This window comes from Papaver somniferum, chromosome 3 (genome assembly GCF_003573695.1).
Source record: "Papaver somniferum cultivar HN1 chromosome 3, ASM357369v1, whole genome shotgun sequence".
In the NCBI taxonomy this organism is placed as follows: domain Eukaryota; kingdom Viridiplantae; phylum Streptophyta; class Magnoliopsida; order Ranunculales; family Papaveraceae; genus Papaver; species Papaver somniferum.
The window spans coordinates 204,668,987-204,686,977 of record NC_039360.1 but is presented as its reverse complement, the minus strand read 5'-3'; the positions used below and the strand labels follow the sequence as shown (position 1 = coordinate 204,686,977).

At 34.4% G+C, this 17,991-nt stretch overlaps 1 long non-coding RNA gene across 1 annotated transcript; it reads right to left on the bottom strand.

The window, feature by feature from the left end:
* Positions 1-2,702: 2,702 nt before the first annotated feature.
* On the bottom strand, positions 2,703-4,505 carry LOC113362053. Its single transcript, XR_003365522.1, has 4 exons — positions 4,206-4,505; positions 3,975-4,055; positions 3,620-3,882; positions 2,703-3,107 (listed from the first exon to the last, which is right to left on the bottom strand). It is a non-coding gene; the product is annotated as an uncharacterized LOC113362053 (long non-coding RNA).
* Between the last annotated feature and the right edge of the window lie 13,486 nt (positions 4,506-17,991).

Below are 17,991 nucleotides of genomic sequence, written 5' to 3'. Positions count from 1 at the left end.
GTGTTAGCGACTTGACAGTGAATTACTTTGTTTTGCCGACTAAAATGACTTGGAGGACACATTTTATGTCTGATTCTACTATTTCTAAGTTGTTACAAGCTAAATCTCATCTTAATACTTCATTTTGGACTTGTTCTCCTAATCAAACTAGCTCACTATGTTAGAAAAGTATTTTGCAGGGCAAAGATAATATCTGTGAATCTTTGCGACGGGGGAGAACATGGAAAGATATTATCCGTGAATCCTCGCGATGGTGTATAGGTAATGGGTGAGGCTATTATCAATCACAACGGTCCCCGGTAGAATCTTGCTCCTTTTGTAATCGATAAGATCAGGTCTTTTGTTATTACTTTAAATCCTACCACCCCAGAAGAGTTAGTGTGGCAACCAAGTAGAAACAGTATGGTCACCGTTACCGAAGCTTATCACCGGCTCCTTATCAACAAAGGAAACTTGAGTCCCTCTTGCCTTGCTTGGAAATCTATTTGGAAGCTGAAATCCTTAATAGATTAGGTTTTATTTTGTGGTTACTACTAGCTCACAATCGACTTCACGTTCCAGAGACGCTTTATAGGAGAGGTATTGCTGTTCTTTATGTCGTAACAATTTTGAAACTGAGCTCCACCATTTGTTTTGATGTCCCGCGACCTATAAGCCCGACCTGGATTGTTAATCGTTGTTCTTCAAATCTAGCATTTGATGGTACTTTCCCCCCTTTTATCCTCTAGCAGATATGGCTTGCGTGTAATGCAACAGTTTTAATGGTTTGGCATAAGGCTTTTCGAGCAGCTGAAGAGTATGCTTGTATTTTATCTCATACTGCTGGCCCATCTAACAATGTACATGCTAATATTCCATGGATTCCGCCAAATGCACCTTACATAAAATTAATATAGGGGTTGGTGTTGGAGGCATTATGCGATATGTTACAGGGAAGTTCTTGGCGTGTTACGTTTGCCATATACATAGGAATCGCAATCACATTGCAGAGATGTGGGCAATTCGACAAAATCTACTGCCGACTATACAACTTGGGTACTCTTTTCTGGAGGTCGAGCATGGCTCCATTTATGCAATGTACGACAAGTGACAGTAACCCTCGGTACTTAAAGAACTTGGTGCAAGATATATATTCTTTTGCATAATTTCTTGAAAATATTTTATTGGGTCCTGTTAACTTGTATTCTCGTATACATGTTAAGGTTCATTAAAATAAAAATTATTTGCATTGGAAATAAGATTTGTTTGTTTTATTGCAATGAAAACAACATTTCTTTGCATTGGGAACGGGGTTTGTTGTTTTTAGTGTAAGAATAACCAATTTCTAATAAAATAAGACAAAAAAACACAATTTCCAATACCCTAAAATAATTCTTTATTAGACCTTAACATGTATACGGGTATACAAGTTAACAAAAGCCTATTTTGTTTACTCATAAGTATTAAGAAGCTAATAGTGTCATCGGTATTTTGGCTAAGCGAGCGGCGAATTACAATGTAAAGGAAGTCTGATTTCATAACCCATTTTATTTTGGAAAGAAAAAAGTAAGTCTTCAAAAATTATTTTAGAAAATAATTTTTTTTTAACAAATGACCCTATAGAACTTCTTCTTAATTATGCAAGGACCACAGGCACATCTCAACATCCACCTTTAGTATCATTGGAAAATCCAAAATTTTCATACACAACTTATCAAACACAGACCCATTGCTTCAAAAAACAAAAACAAAAAAACAGACCCATCAAAATATATCTTAGAAAAGCTGAACATCACTAAAATACAAAAGACAAATTGGTTGCCAAAACAAGAGCAAACATAACAAAGAAAACCACGAATAATTTTGATGGAAGGAAACCAAGAAGTGATAACTGCAAACTATCAACTGCTAGTAATGATAAATAAAGACAGCTTCCAAACTATCAACTTTAGAAGAAAAAGAACGAAACGATGAAAATTCACAAAGGAAAATAATGCCTAACAAATGAATCATCATCTTCGTTGCATAAAAGAAAAACAAGATGTATGAGTAAGTTTGAAGAAATGAACATGGAATAGGAGTGGTGTGTGGGTAATGTATGATGACCTTTAGTATCACCAAGTAGTAAACGGAAAAAACAAAACTGAAGACTCCTCAGCTATTCAAACAGCCAATGGGCAGTGACTCTTTTTTATCATCACGTACATTGTTTATTTTTCTTCTTTTCTAATACCTTTTCGGGAATCAAGAGTCAAGACAGTTAAAAGTAAGGACATTGATCCTCGTGTGTGCGTATATATATCAAAATTTCTTAACAAACAACAAAAAAAAAATATATATATACATATATATATATATATAAAAAACCGCCAGACACATAAATTTAATAATGGCTCTCTATCTGCTTTGGGGGAGAGTGGGGCCCGCGATTCTTGTGTCTAGCGGTTTTTACATAGTCTGAGAACGCGGTTCGTAAAAATCATCCTATATATATATATATTAGATTTGCGCTCGTGCTATCTTTTTCTTTTTAATTTGGTACGTGCGGGGCACCGCCCTGCACCGTGGTGATGTATTTATGATTTATTGTGCACAGGGCCCTGCCCCGTCCCTTGATGATGCATTTCCGATTTGGTGTGCGCAAGACTTAGCCCCGCCCCGTGGCTATGCATTTCTGATTTGTTGATGCGAGGCCGCGAGGCGTTAAATAGGTAGAGAAAAAATTGGAAATATGTGGGGATTTTTTTTTATTATTTCGGCAGAAAATACGCGTGAAATATGTTTCCTAAAATAGTAGGTACTGAGACTTCCAAGTTGAATTTGAACTTCCATAAGATTTCAAACATGATAAGTTACGTTTTCCAATGGAGTTTGTAATTTTTCTTTTAAGTTTATTTGACCTTCAAGTCTTTCTTCTCAATAGACCAGTGAAGATTAGCCTTTGTTCCCTTAAAACCTCAGCGCCCTTGTTGCCAAGGGGAACACTTTTTGCTTAACCAACTATACCGACATTTCGACTTTCCATCTCACTTCAATCTCCGCACTAATCCGCTTCCCAATGCATCCCCACCATGTACATCCCGCCCGATCGATGTTGTCCGATCCGGAACAGCTTCCCAGTCTAAATCCTGAACATAAAATGATATAATCAAGAAAACAATTTAAGGACTTACCCCCTGAACATAATGTAATTTATTTGTTTCGATTAAAAAAAGATGATGCAATTTATTTGTAGGCTTTTAATATTGTAATGCAACTATCTACATAATGCTTCTCTGAGCATAATCTTATTACTTGCAAGTGTGCTACCCCTGAGAAAAAGTTTTCTATTTGGATTGTTACAGCAATTTTGTGGGTGGTGGTGATCACATGTTATGTAGTTCTGTAAGTCACCTCGCAGCACGACCTCTGTGTAAATGATCTCATTCTAAGAGTTTGCATTAGTTCTCATGGTACATCCTCATTTGGACCCAAATAAAAGGAAAAACATAAGAATTTGCTCTAACCTGGTTTCATATGGCATAATTGTCTAAGAAAATACAAATTAGAAAAACTGAAATGAAATTGATATAGAGACATATAATATACATTCATTCAGAAGCAAGTGGGAGAGATTAAAAATGTAAAAGTGAGCACGTACCATTTCTTCCCACCTCTTTGCGCATAACTCAAACATGCTAAATACCGGACTTCAAAGATTCAAACTGTAGTATAATGTCTGTGAAATAAAATACATAATCAAATCTAATATGCAATGAATTTAGGCATACCTAATCTGAACCACCAGAAGGAATGGGACTTTGGTGTTTGGTCCGCTTGTAGGCATTATACTTTATGCATGGTTTCCAAACATGATAGGATGATACCTTTTACCTGGTGATACAACGCATTACGAATGGGTACCTGCACGATGTATTTTATGGATCACCATTATTACGAAGCTTCTGCTCCTTAAAACATGCTTTAGAAATACACGAAAGGAACTACCAACTTACTCAAAAAAGAGATTAAAGACTATTCGTATAGCACCCAAGCTAACAAACTGTTTCGAAGAAATTTCATTACCACTCCTCGATCTGAGAACAATTGCATATAAGAATTAACCATATCAAACAAAAATTGAAGAAATACATATGATACCAAACAAAATTTGAAATATAATTTTTGTAAGCCCACTGAATATGAATGAAAATTCTTGGAATATAACACATCTAGTAAAAGGCTACCTTGAGTCGATGCTTCCCAAGAGGAGGCTTTAGTTCGCCATATGACACCAAACGCAGTGATAAATCATCTCACTGTATACAGTAATGAGGAACCTAGGTTTATGTTGTCCGTCCAAGTGACGTGGATCAGAGCTATTGTCGATGAATAGCTTCCATGAAATCACTTGCGCATTATGACGTGCTCCTCCTCCTTCTTCTTCTTCTTCAATAAAACATCAATTTATGTTCTTCGATCTGTAGTTTATGTAATTTATATATAGACGGGGAAAGATGAATTGTTTCCGTATTATAGACGGCACGGATTAGGAATCCTTGTGGAATCCATGGTTGGGTGTATATAAATTTCCTTATAAAACTGATGATTCACCGTGTTTACATCAATTTCCTTAATTAAGCTGGAAACGAAAAAATATAAAGAAACCCCGTGTTATAACTTGGTGTTAAATTCTGAATAGTTTAAATTTTGGAAGTTTTGATGTAAGTATTGTCCACCTTTACTAACAGACAGTTAAATATTGGTGTAAACATGGTGTAACTCAATGATTTAGGTTGAAAATCCGACACAAGTGTTATTCACCTACTTTTTCTATAGATGTCGTTACTAACGAACGGTTAAGTAGTTGATGTAAACAAAGTGTAACACAAAAATATCTATTCCAACCAATAGAATTATGCCAAATGTCCTCACCATAGCTTTTATATTAGAAAAGCCTATTTCGGCAAATAAGAAATGAGGGTTTCATCACCGTTCAATGTGAGAGCAAATTTTGGCAAGGCCTTTAAGGAAGAAGATATAAGAATCCTATTATTGGGGCATTAAACGGGTGAGTTTTTTGGGGTTGTATAGGGTCATGAACTAGCATTCCATAAGCCCTTTATCCACTTATTTTCAATAATATCTAATGTACCCTTAATTAAATTAGTGTTGATTAGGATGATTAACTAAACTAATTAAGATTAGCTGATGATTATACTAATCATTAGATTAAACTCTTGAAAATCAAAACTATTGTTTTTCTTTTTCTTTTGGATTTGCAAGAAGGAGAAGGGGATTTTGACGAAATTTTTTGAATTTTTTTTTGAAGAAAGTGATTAAAATAGTCAAGAGAATCTTATAAACATGTCTCCGTAACAGTTTTGATTGATTTAAATCCATTAAAAATCATAAAAAATCTGGGTTTTCTTAGGGGTTACGGTTGGGATATGTTGTCGACCCAACCGAAATCAACATTTTACGGGAGGAAATAAAGAACTCCCAGCCGAAAATATTTTTTTTTGAAATTTCAGAATAAATTACGGTTGGGTTTCCCAGCCGTATGATAAGTTACGGTTGGGAAAACCTTACCGCAACACAACCTCTGTTTTTTTCGTTTTCTATGATAATCAGAAGTGCACAAGGCTAGGAATTCCTAACCGTAAACATATATTTACGGCTTGGATTTTAACATTTCTCAGCCGTATACCTGTTTATTCAACATTTCATAGCCATTACCTCTTTTTTACGGCTAAAAACTCGGCATTATTCCAGTTGTAATGAGCCTATACTCTATATGAAAAATTTGTATATAGTTGAACCCATTTTAATGTTGAGTACATACTGATGCTCATAAAATGAGCAGACGTAAGAATTAGCATCACTTCATACACGATCTTAAATCGAGTATAACCTTGTACTCTTTTTGAAATCGAGTATAAAGTAATACTCATTTTAAAATCGAGTATTGATTTTATACTCATTTTGAAATAGAGTATCAACGTATCGTTTATAGCTTTGTACTCGTTTTGAAATCGCGTATAACTTTATATTCATTTTAAAATAGAGTATAAATTATCATTTTGGAATTGGTATAAAACCATACCCATTCTGAAATCGAGTATGAACTTATACACTATTTGAATTCGATCGAGTATAAAGTGATACATGTACTCATTATTCATTTTGAAATTGGGTATAAAACTTACTTCAAATATTCATTCTGGATTTTTTGGTCAACTTATGGCTAGGAAATGATGAACTCCAGCCGTAAACATTACTATGTCTAGGAATTTATCGTTTCCCAGCCATAAGTGAAGAAAATATCGGCTTCCTAGCCGTAAATGAACTATTTACGGTGCGGAAAAGATGAATTCCTAGACACAAGTACTTCCTGAAACTGAAATCGAATCATATTTTGATCTTTTTAACTTATTTAAGTAATCATAAAATATTAACGAGTTTATCGATTCTTACCTAATAAAAGTTATGGGGAAGATTATAAGGTTGTTTAGTTGTTTCAATTTCTTGATTTTTGATCCTTAAAAAAAATGAAAAAAGAATGATTTTGATCATGATCGATGAAGGGAAAGAAAAGAGAAGGATAATAGATTTAGTTTTTTATTTTTTTCTAATTATATTAAATTGGGTAATAAGATAATATATTTAATTTAGTGGGGGTAGTTTTGATATTTTACCTAGATTAGGTCCCCATATCCACACTTCGATTTATAATTATCATTTTTAAGCCCCCAAAACCCAGCCCCCTGCAGCCCCAATAACGGGAATCATGTATAATAGTAACTGTTTTGTTTCTTCTTGTATCCTTTTCGAAATTTTCGACACAACTTCAATAAAAAGAAAATGTTTTAGGGCCTTAGAGCACTTCCTACGGCAATGTGCAAAATGAGAATTTTTATCATCCACGTGGATGGTCAAACACAGTTTTCCACTATGGAAAATACCCTCAAAATTAACAAATTTGAGTTTAGTGGTCCCGCAACTGAATTCGTCCCCACCACTATCACATCAGCCGACTGAATTCGTCCCCACCATCACTGAATTCGCCCCACCACCACTATCATATTCTATACAATAATAATAGAATATGTTTATTTATACTCCCTCCGTTACTTTTTAATAGGCCAGTTTCTATAAATAAAAATTTCAAAAAAATAGGCCAGTTTCTAAATTGGGAAAGTCAAATGTTATTTTAATTTTTTGGGACCACTTGCAGTTCACTTCTTTTGATGACAAGTGTCATGGGGGACCATTCCACTTCACTTCTTTTATTGACAAGTGTCATGAGGACCACTTCACTTCACACTTCTTTTATTGACAAGTGTCGTGAGGACCACTTTCAATGATTACTTCACTTAATTTCCTTAATTTTCTCTAAAAACCAAATCAGCCTATTAAAAAGTAACGGAGGGAGTAGAATATAAAAATATTTTCAATTGCTTAAAGTGGAAAAGTAGTACCTGCTTAGCAGTGAGCGTTTGTTGAAAGAATGCCAGCGTCTGATTGTTGACCGCGCGTTTCTGACTCAAACGCGGACGATTATGTCACGGTCGCTCGTCATTAACACAGACGCGCGTTGCATGTTACGACTCGATGTTCAAACCAAATCTGATGATTTGAACATCCATTTTCCATGTTTGTTCATTCTATAGTGGGAGCAAAATAAACAAACTCTTGTTCATTTTACAGGAATTGCCCTTACTACCAGGTAAAGGCAGCTCTGCCATCGTCAAGTTGACGAGGAGAGATAGATTCCTAAATTCCAACTCCCAGTCCAGTCTGTGGAAAACATAATGTAACATTGACTACTGACTACAATTACAATTAAAAATCTACAAGTTAACACTTAATTTAAGAGCCGAGGAGTCTTCAGTTTAGATTCTGTTATGACATCGACCGTCTGCTAGTAGTAGTCGACATTTAAAACTATCAAAGAGAATCCACCCTAACCATTGAACTGCTTGATTAACTAATATATTCATCTTAACTCTGTCATTTCATTTTCGTTTACTTATGTTGCATAATGTGCGCTGAGACCATGCGCATTTATATATGATTATGAACCCTTTGGCTTCTCAAGGGACAAAATGAGCTTCCTGTCAGTAACCACTTTGTTAACTTCGTCTTCTTCTCACTAAGTTTTAAATATTACTAATTGTTCTGGACAAGTTGTATCATATCGTATCTTCTCTTGTTCTTCTTAAATTAATCGTCTATTAGTTTAGGCAAGTTTGATTGATTTTACAATAATAATAATGTATATGGTTGCACTGCCCAAGATTCGGTGACACTCTCACCATGTTGAAATCAATTATAAACAAATAACTTTCAGTTTCAGGTCGTGCGTTGCCTACGATAGAGTTGCATCATGGACGAGGCTTACCGACGCTGTGATTCCATACATTATTTAGTGGGAACTGTTAGAATTAATTATTATTAAGCTTCCATTATTGGTTAGTGGTTTGTTTATTTAAGCAAATCAACTACTCTTGTCACCTACTAACCTCTTTTCTGTTTATTGTTTATGTTTGTTTTTCTGTTTTGTCGTTGGAAGATGGTGAGTTGGTGAGCAATTAAGCAAATCGTCTCACCCACCGGAAAAAGAATCCCGGACAAGTGATACACTATTAATAAACATACTATCGGCTTCAAAACAAAAAATAAATTAATGCATAAAACTATTATTTTCAACTTTTAGTTCGAAGTCATGGAGTTTGTTATGAAATTCTACGCGGTTAATCTAAAAAGATACAGTTTTATTGATCATTAATCTCTTTTTTTTTTGAGACTAACGGCTAAACAAAGAAAGATCCATCCTCGGATTGTAGTTTAATTGGTCAGAGGACCGCCCTATCAAGGCGGAAGCTGCGGATTCGAGCCCCGTCAGTCCCGACCTAAGATCCAATTTAATAGATCAATGAATTTCTCCTCCTCCACTGACATGCAAAAGTTTAGGAGTTACGGGGCAGATGTAGTCAAGTGGTTCAAGGCAATGGATTGTGAATCCATGATCCGCGGGTTCAATCCCCGTCATTCGCCCGTCAAGAAAAGGGACAGGAAAATCCCAACTATAAAGATTTATATGCAAGAGTCAATTCCTTGGCTGGATCCTTATGTATACGCCTTTAGGAATGAATCTTTGATACAGAAGTCATTTAACTCATGTCTTTCACGGTGTGCGCTTGCAGGAGCTCTTAGAATCCGATCTAGATTCAACCGGGAGAGACCAGCACAACTAAGAAGAACCGAACCTGACAGACACATCTTTTTTGGGAGGGTACTCAGAATGGTGTGTTTGTTCGCGAGAAAGGATTCTGTTTTGGGGTGTGGACACACTTGCGCGAATTCGGGTAACAGCTACAAGGGAGGAGGAATCGAAAGGAAACTCCGACCACGGATGGACGTAAACTCGTAAGCTACCTAGGGTAGGGATACCCCATCTCTAGCTGGCAGGGATTAGATTGTGTCCGTTAGTCCGAGAGGTGGAAGTCAACTGGGAGTTGGATACGGTAATGAAGAAGGATACGGTTTTTCTTTTTTTTTCTTTTGCAAAGAGATGTTATGAAATTCCACATAGTCAATCTAAAAATAAACGGTTTTTTTAATCATTTTTTCTTTTTGAACAATGTAGAAGGATACGGTTTTTCTTTTTTTCTTTTTTAAAGATAATTTGTTAATTTTAAAATAGATAATTACAATTGGCTGTTCATTATTGTTGATCTGGATATAGAAAGAACCAACTTAAGAGTGCACAATAGGTCGAGGAGTGGATTTGGCATCACTTACCATCCTACCCAATAATAATAAGTGATTGAAATAACCACCCGCAACCTTATTTCCCTTTAACCCGACCCAACAATATGGCGAGTTGGGTCATAAGGGCTGCGCGAATACCCGTCCTAATTGTTCACAGCATGGAAATTCCTCAAATATGGGGGCACCCACAATTAGAAAGGGAGTTGCCTTTTTTTTTTCTCAATCAACACTCTTTTTACTAATCTGGATTTTGGATCTCAGAGCCTCCATCCATTTGCTCAGAGCAAAGTTTTTTTTTATTTTTTTTAATTCAAAAATGATTTTATTGATTTTCATTTGGAGATTACATCAATATCATGATTAACCCAATCTTCTATGTCATGAGGAAGATCATTCAAAAATTCAAAATCAGACTTTAGAGTTCTAGCTTTCTTAGCTAGTTTATCTGCAACTCCATTGACCTCTCTCTAAACTGAGATACACTTCCATCTACTAATTTTACTTAAAAGAAACTTAACATCCAATACTAAAGACTGATTCATTCAATGAACATAGGATATTGGTTCATTGATGGATTTTGTTAAAACCTCACTATCTGACTCAAAAATAATAGTACTTAAATTCTTTGAAACTGCCAGAGGAACAACTACTTTCATAGCTTTGCATTCCATCTCCTTTACTTCTATTCATTTCTTCATTCCGTCATTAAAATATTTTTCTTGCACATCAAAGCAGGTTCCTGCACAATTCCTTACAATTAGTCATATATCACCTTGTAAAAGTATCCTGCTGCAAAGATGCATCAAAACTAATTTTCATAAAGATATCATCTGGAGAACATTATTAGTAGGAATAATGTTTGTTGCATGAGACACGAATATGTTAATGCAATCTAAGGACATTCTACTAGGATTGATATTCTGAAAAACCTTTGAACATTTATCTTTCCAGATAGTCCAAACTGACACCATAAGTAATTTTTTTATATCATGCATAATAATTCATGTGCCAAAAGAAATATTACTGCCTACATAGAACCAAGAGATTACCCGCTTCCTAAAAGAACCATGCTGAGCCATAATATCCATTACATTGACATTTAAAGCCAACCATATAAATCTAGCAGAAGGGCAGTCAAGGAAAAGGTGATTACTAGACTCACTGGAATGATTATACAAACTACAATGCAGTTCAATATCAGTTTATCCATTACATTGACATTTAAATCCAACCATATAGATCTAGCAGAAGGGCAGTCAAGGAAAAGGTGATTACTAGAATCACTGGAATGATTATACAAACTACAATGCAGTTCAATATCAGTTTTGTATCTAGATAGTTTATCTTTTGTATGAACTATTGTTAGAGCATAGTCGGTTGAACCCACCGAGCGTTGGTATGTCAAGTTTGGTTGTCATATTTTAGTGAATCAAAACTCATTTAAAGAGTCGCTTGATTATGTACTAGAGACAACTTCTTATAGGTTAGGTTAGAAAGACTAGGATTATGAGACATGCAAGTATTACTCGAAGACTTGAAGAATGTGAAGAAGTAACGAGCTACAATGACGACATCATCCTTCCTCTTGAGGTTAGTAATATTTTGACTTGAACTGTTTCATTCCTAACGTATCTTTCAATTCGTGTTATATTGAAAACATAACTGCAAAGTTATGAATGATTATACTGTAGTAGTAAGACATAATCATATGATCATAGTGTTAAGGAATTAGGATATGAAGTATAATGCTTATCTTTTGAACTTCGTATATGAGACATCGACATAATCGTATGAATGTTATTGTGATTATGTGTATGGGTAAAGGTGAAGATTTCATCCTAGGAAACAATGTTTACATTTGTTTAAAGGAACTACATTCATGAACTTGTTTTATGAATAGAAAGGGAAATCGGTAGGCTTATTGGTATTATTATTCATTGCATATATTTGGATTATCAATATATGTGAGTTAGTATAACCAATTATAATATGTTATGTATCTTGGTAAAACTAATCACAATGCCTGACTTATGTATTGGTATGACTTTTATTAGTGTAACCGATCCCAAGTAATCACCTAAGATAGTATGATCGATATTTGTAATTGGTGTGACTGATCCTAGTAATTGGTGTGAACGATCACAAAAGAGTCGTGTAATCGATCCTTGTAATTGATGTAACCGGTCCTAGTAATTTGTGTAACCGAGCCTAGTGACTTGGATAACCGATCACAAGTAATACCATGAGAATATGGTGACCGTTCCTGGTAATTGATGTAACTGATCCTGGTAACTGATGTAACCGGTCCCAGTAACCATATTAAGGTAGAACTGATCCTTGTGTTTGGTAAAACCGTAAACCCATGATTAGTGAATTGATATTTGATCAATCACATAGTTCTTGGAATACAGATGAACCAATTCTAACTTGTTTGGAAGTGTGGCATAATCGGTTCCAAGATTGTAAATATGAAAGAGGATTTACAAATAAAAGATGTCGACATACTTTAAACATGCTCAGTAATTCTTATCTTTTATTGTTCAAAGATATTCCTTAATAACTCAAGGAGATCCCGGACCGAAATAAATTAGGAATCTTTTAATTAAGTTTGTTAGTTTTATATGCTTTAGTTACCAGCAATTAAATGCATATCTTTGGAGAATAAAAATTGGTAATGTGCATTTACTAATTGGAGATTTTCCAATGAGATTTCGAAAATATTGGACAACGCATTTCCAGGAATTATGAAAACCGATTTGGGTATTTATTGCATATCTTGAGAATATTCGGTTTTGGAAATTCCTTGGTGTCCAAACATCCTTGGTCTATAAATACCCAAGTTTGTGTTTTGAGCAAACTATCCTAAGAGCCAGGAAAACTTCATCTTTTTGTTGTTTTTGGTAGATCCATCTAATCGAGGAGGAAAGTACCCTAATTAGGTGAAATCTCTTATGACCGCTCGTTTAAATACTTATGTGGGATCAAGAAGCGTCTACGAGTACCGTTGGTGGGAAACTGGATAATTGCAATTTATTTTAGTTTTCGATTGATTTGATTGACTAATGGTTGTTGAACTTTGATTGCACATAGTTTGTTTATTCTTGAGAATCTTCTCTTCTGATATAAGATTCACTCAAACTAGATCGAAGTATCGACGAGATCTTTATAACTGTTTGTAGATCTAAAGACGTCTTATGATAATCCATTGTTAAAAGACTCTGTTCTGTGTGTGATTGATCACAAGAGATTCAAGTGGTGTTGTGCAGGTGTTTATTGAAGATTAAAGAAGATTTGAAGACAAAGAAGATTTATGATTTGGTTTTTATATCTTTGGTGTGCACAAATCTTTATTGGCTGGGATCCTACTATAATCGGATTTATTCGATTGATTAGTTGTGTAAGATCCGCATCATATTATAGTATCTTGTTTGATTCTATATTGTTTGATTTCAAATCTAAACTCTGTTACTTCGGTAGTTGTTGGGTAGATCGATCTGACCAGGCAAAGGAGTTTATTGGTTAAACGGAAGAGCCTTCGCATATGACTCGAGATATCTTCATCTGAAAGAATCAAAAGAGTTGTTACCAAACAGATTTGTTATTCCTTTATTGTTTGGAATACGATCCAAAGGAATTGTTCCAGTGCGTGCACTTATTGAATGTCGGAAACGCAGGGATACTGAAGAAAATAGGTGAACTATAGGTTTAGTTGTTTGGTCTTAACTATACAAAGTTGGTTAGTTTTGTATAGCGGCTTAATTCTGAGAGTATTCAATTCTGGACTAAGTTCCGGGATTTTTTCCTGCTTTTGCGGTTTCCTCGTTAACAAAATCTTGTTGTGTCTTTTACTTTTCTATTTCTGCAATTATAATTGTTTCATTATAATTAGAAGTAAAATACATAAACGTTAATTCTGAATATACTTGATAGTGATCCTATAGAGTTTGGTTAAGTCCGAACCTATTATCAAGTATCATACTTCGTTGTTGTATTATCTCGATCTTGTATAGTCAATCACGCAAGTTATCTTGTTGTAGTATTGTCTCGATCTCGTATCCATAGACGATCACACAAAGTGTGAACCGATTCGTTGTATTGTCTCGACTTTGTCCATAGACAATCACTTTCGGTAGAGGACTTATAGGTGGATAAATTAAAGATTGTGGTGTATTTGGGTACCCTCATCTTTTCAACTATATCCTTTATGCACTTCCATACAAACAATTTGACTTTATGTGGCAACCTAACCTGAAAAGACGAGGGTACAAAAATACACCACAATCTTTTAAATATCAACCTATAAGTACGGTATCTTAATTGATCGTCTATGGACAGAGTCAAGACAATACAACTTAAGTCATATACCTTGTGTGATTGTCTATGGACGAGGTCGAGACAATAGTTACGGTAAAAACCGATTGGTAAGTGTAATTTACTTTACTATAATAAACAAATAGGATCAATGTAAAGTAATTCGGCTAACGTACAAGTGTAATTTACTTTATTATAATAAACAAATTATAATGCGGAAGTAAAGTAAATGACACAACAAGATTTTCTCCCTCTTAGTCTGTGCTTTACTCTTTCGTTAGATATAACATTTGAGCACATATATCCTTTCCTAGTGATCATAAATCACTTGTTTACTCCATATATTTCTCCCCTTTTTTATCACAAAAATTACAAAGCAACGAACAAACAAGAAAGCAAATTGGAAGGATCTTACAAATCCATAAGACTTGTACAACCTATAAGAGTTAAGCACGAAGGTTTCACATACCATTTTAGATAGCCAAAACTAAAACTAAAACTATGAAAGTAATCTAGCTTTAGTATGTTATCAAGGAAACAATGGAAAACTGTAGGAACACAATAGTTTCAAAAAGCATTAGAACAACTTTTGCAAACGCCTGAATCACAACTGTAAACATGGTAAACACCATTTGAGATATCCCTAACTGCAAAGACATAAGGAGAACAAAGGTATTTTAGTTACTCATGTTTTGAAAAACCTGAAAATCAAAATGAAAATGTTTCAAAGATTATAGAGGGTAAACAATATTTAAAATCATAAAATAGTAAAAGTATCTATCTAGAAATTAAAACAAAGAATTTAAACATGTTAAAAACTACATTAATTACAAGAAAAATGATATCAAAAGTAGACTGGGTCGAATCATTTTTTTTCTCCCGACTCAGTATCTATCTGGGGTTTGATTAATTTTGAATAACAATTTGTTTGACTGGCTTTGGATGGTCTAGTCTCACATCTCAAAGAATTTGTTTTATTTTCATTATTCTTAAATTTTGGTATAGGATTTTAGTTTTGTTATGATTTTGATGTTGTTTGACATTTTTCTTCGATTTTGGAGTGATTATATCTTTGCTTTTGTGCAATTATGTCTTCATCTTTATGGTGATTCTGTCTTCGTTTCCAAGGTAATTATTTCTAGGTATTTTGGTTGGTACGTGTTTTTTTATTTTGGATTATTTAAGAACATCAAAGATTCACCTCGGCGACGCTGCGATTTCAGATTCAACCTAGGAGATTTAGGGCATCCTGGTTCGTATCAAGCAATGGTTAGAGAAAATTACTTTTATATTTCAGACGCATCTCTTTTTGAAGAAGACAACTACCTTAAGTGGTCGTATTTTATTCCGGTTTATACGATCCTTGCTCCTCCCTATAAAAATTGGATATTATTGTTGTTCATCGCTCTTTCTTTTCGGGATTTATTTGTAATTTGTACTTTTTTTTGTTTTTTTTATTTTATTTTTCTTGTTTTTTTATGTTCTTGATTATCTTGTAAATATCCATGTAACCTCTATTTTACCGTGAAATAAAATGTTACGCGATATAGAAAAAAAAAACCTTAGATTTGAATATTTGAATACCTACTACCACATCAAATCTTAACTAACATCTTATCACTTTTTTATACATATTAATCTTCTACCACACACACAATACACGGTCACCAAATCTTAGCTTCTACTGCTTCCTTTCCATGAAATCCATATTCCCGATTTTCTAATATAAATAACATATATGGGTGTTTGTAGCATTTTCTAATTTTTTCTTTAATTTTTTTGTTTGAGACAACTCTAATGGAAAGCTGCGCTTATTAGCTACTAAGCCTTGTTTCATAGACCTACAAACAACTACTCAAAGTGCAGTTTTCATAAATAACTTGCTGGTGATTTATCGTGATATCTTTCTTACTCTAACCTTAATAAATTTTTAACTTCCTCGGTGAGTCAAACTATAAACTCCAATTTATAACCTTCTACTATCATATTCTTTCTTTTATCAATAAAAAAAACTATCCCCTTTTTTGTTTAGGAAAAATTATAATTTTGAATGGAGGAATTTTTAGGCGGGTGAACGGGTGGGTTTGTGTTGGAGAATGTGTGAGTCATAATTGATCCAACATAAATCGGCTATTAGAAGGTATGAGTCATAGTCGAATCGTGTCCAGACAGGTTGGGTCGGTTGCGGGTTAAAATCTAGATGTGCGGGTTGGGTCGGGTTTGTGTATCCCTAAGAAATATCATAGAATTAAAAAATGTTAAGATCATCAAGGAGCCAGCGACACTATTTCTCAATTTCCTAATAAAATTGCAAAGCCAATTAGTTATTCATGATAGCAAAAACTTAGTTTTTAAAATGATTACTTTGTTCGACCAGTGAACATAAAGAGAAGTCTCATTTATTGACTTAATAAGCAATTCATTATCTGACTCCAAGACCACTATGCCATGGCCCATGGATGTATCCCAGCACATTGCTTATTTTAACTCCAGGCGCTCCAATTGCTCCACCTTATGATTTCCCTAGTCTCACAGTATTTCTTTTGAATCCAAAGCAGAGATCTCAAATTACGGATAATTTGTCCAATACATGTGTTTCCAATTTCCCTGTAGAAACAAGCATTTAATATCCTTCTACACCTTCTAGACTTACGTTTTTGCATCAAGGTTCCTAGTTTTGAGTTTGTTCCTTAAGTGAAACATTATTTACATTATCAACAATTACAATAGTACTACATTGGATCTAAGAGATTTAATTCTTCCCGTAGTTATAGTCTTGTTAGGAGAAATGTTCTGAAAGTTAAGTGTGTATTTGTGTTTCTATATCACCCATATAGAGACCATAAGTAAGTAAAGAGTATGTTCATTAATATGACCTACCTTGACAGAAGTATGATCAGAATCAAACTAACTGAAAATCTATCCATGCAAACTTGAAAAAAAATTTAAAAAAATGTTAAGATTCATAACGTTACCCAGCCATATAGATCTAGCATAATCACATGTCAAAAACAGATGCTCAAAAGTCTCTAAAAAATGAGCACCATAAAAACTGCAGTGAACCTCGATATCAACTTTATACCTAGCAATTTTACCTCTAATTGGCATAATGTTTTTAGATTTTTCCCGATGAATAATTTAGTTTGTAAGGTAGTTTAGTTTTCTGTGAAGCTTTCCATACTCTCGTTGGGACAATAGAGGAATATGAGTTAGTAACAATAGTATGTGAAAAAGCGGGGGTCTAACAACCACACCTAATATTTCGTTTGGCAATCTGAATAGACAAACTCCAATACACTTTCAAGAGAATCAATTAGACAGTCAAACTCAGTCTAGAGAAAAGTATATCAAAGAGTTTTATATCTCAATCTCTCAATTCAATCTACAATCAACAAACAGGAATTTGCGAGCCCGATTGAATATAAGAGAAATAACTTGAACAATACCAAAGACCAATGTTCAAGGATCAATCAATTTTAATCAACAACCAAATGTTGGATTTACCAATTGATCGATTCAACGCACAATCCTGTGATATTTATATTATATAACAATATATAATGCGGAAAAGAAATAACACAGACACCAGAATTTTTGTTAACGAGGAAACCACAAATGCAGAAAAACCCCGGGACCTAGTCCAGCTTTGTACACCACACTGTATTAAGCCGCTACAAACACTAGCCTACTACCAATGGACTTTGGACTGGAATGTGGTTGAGCCCTAATCAATCTCACACTAATCAAGGTACAATTGCGCTCCTTACGTCTCTGAACCCCAGCAGGATTCTACGCACTTGATTTCCTTAGCTGATCTCACCCACAACCAAGAGTTTCTACGACCTAAAGTCGAAGAATTGATAAACAAATCTATCTCACACAGAAAAGTCTATTGGAATAGATAAATCTGTCTCCCACAGAAATACCTACGAGTTTTGTTCCATC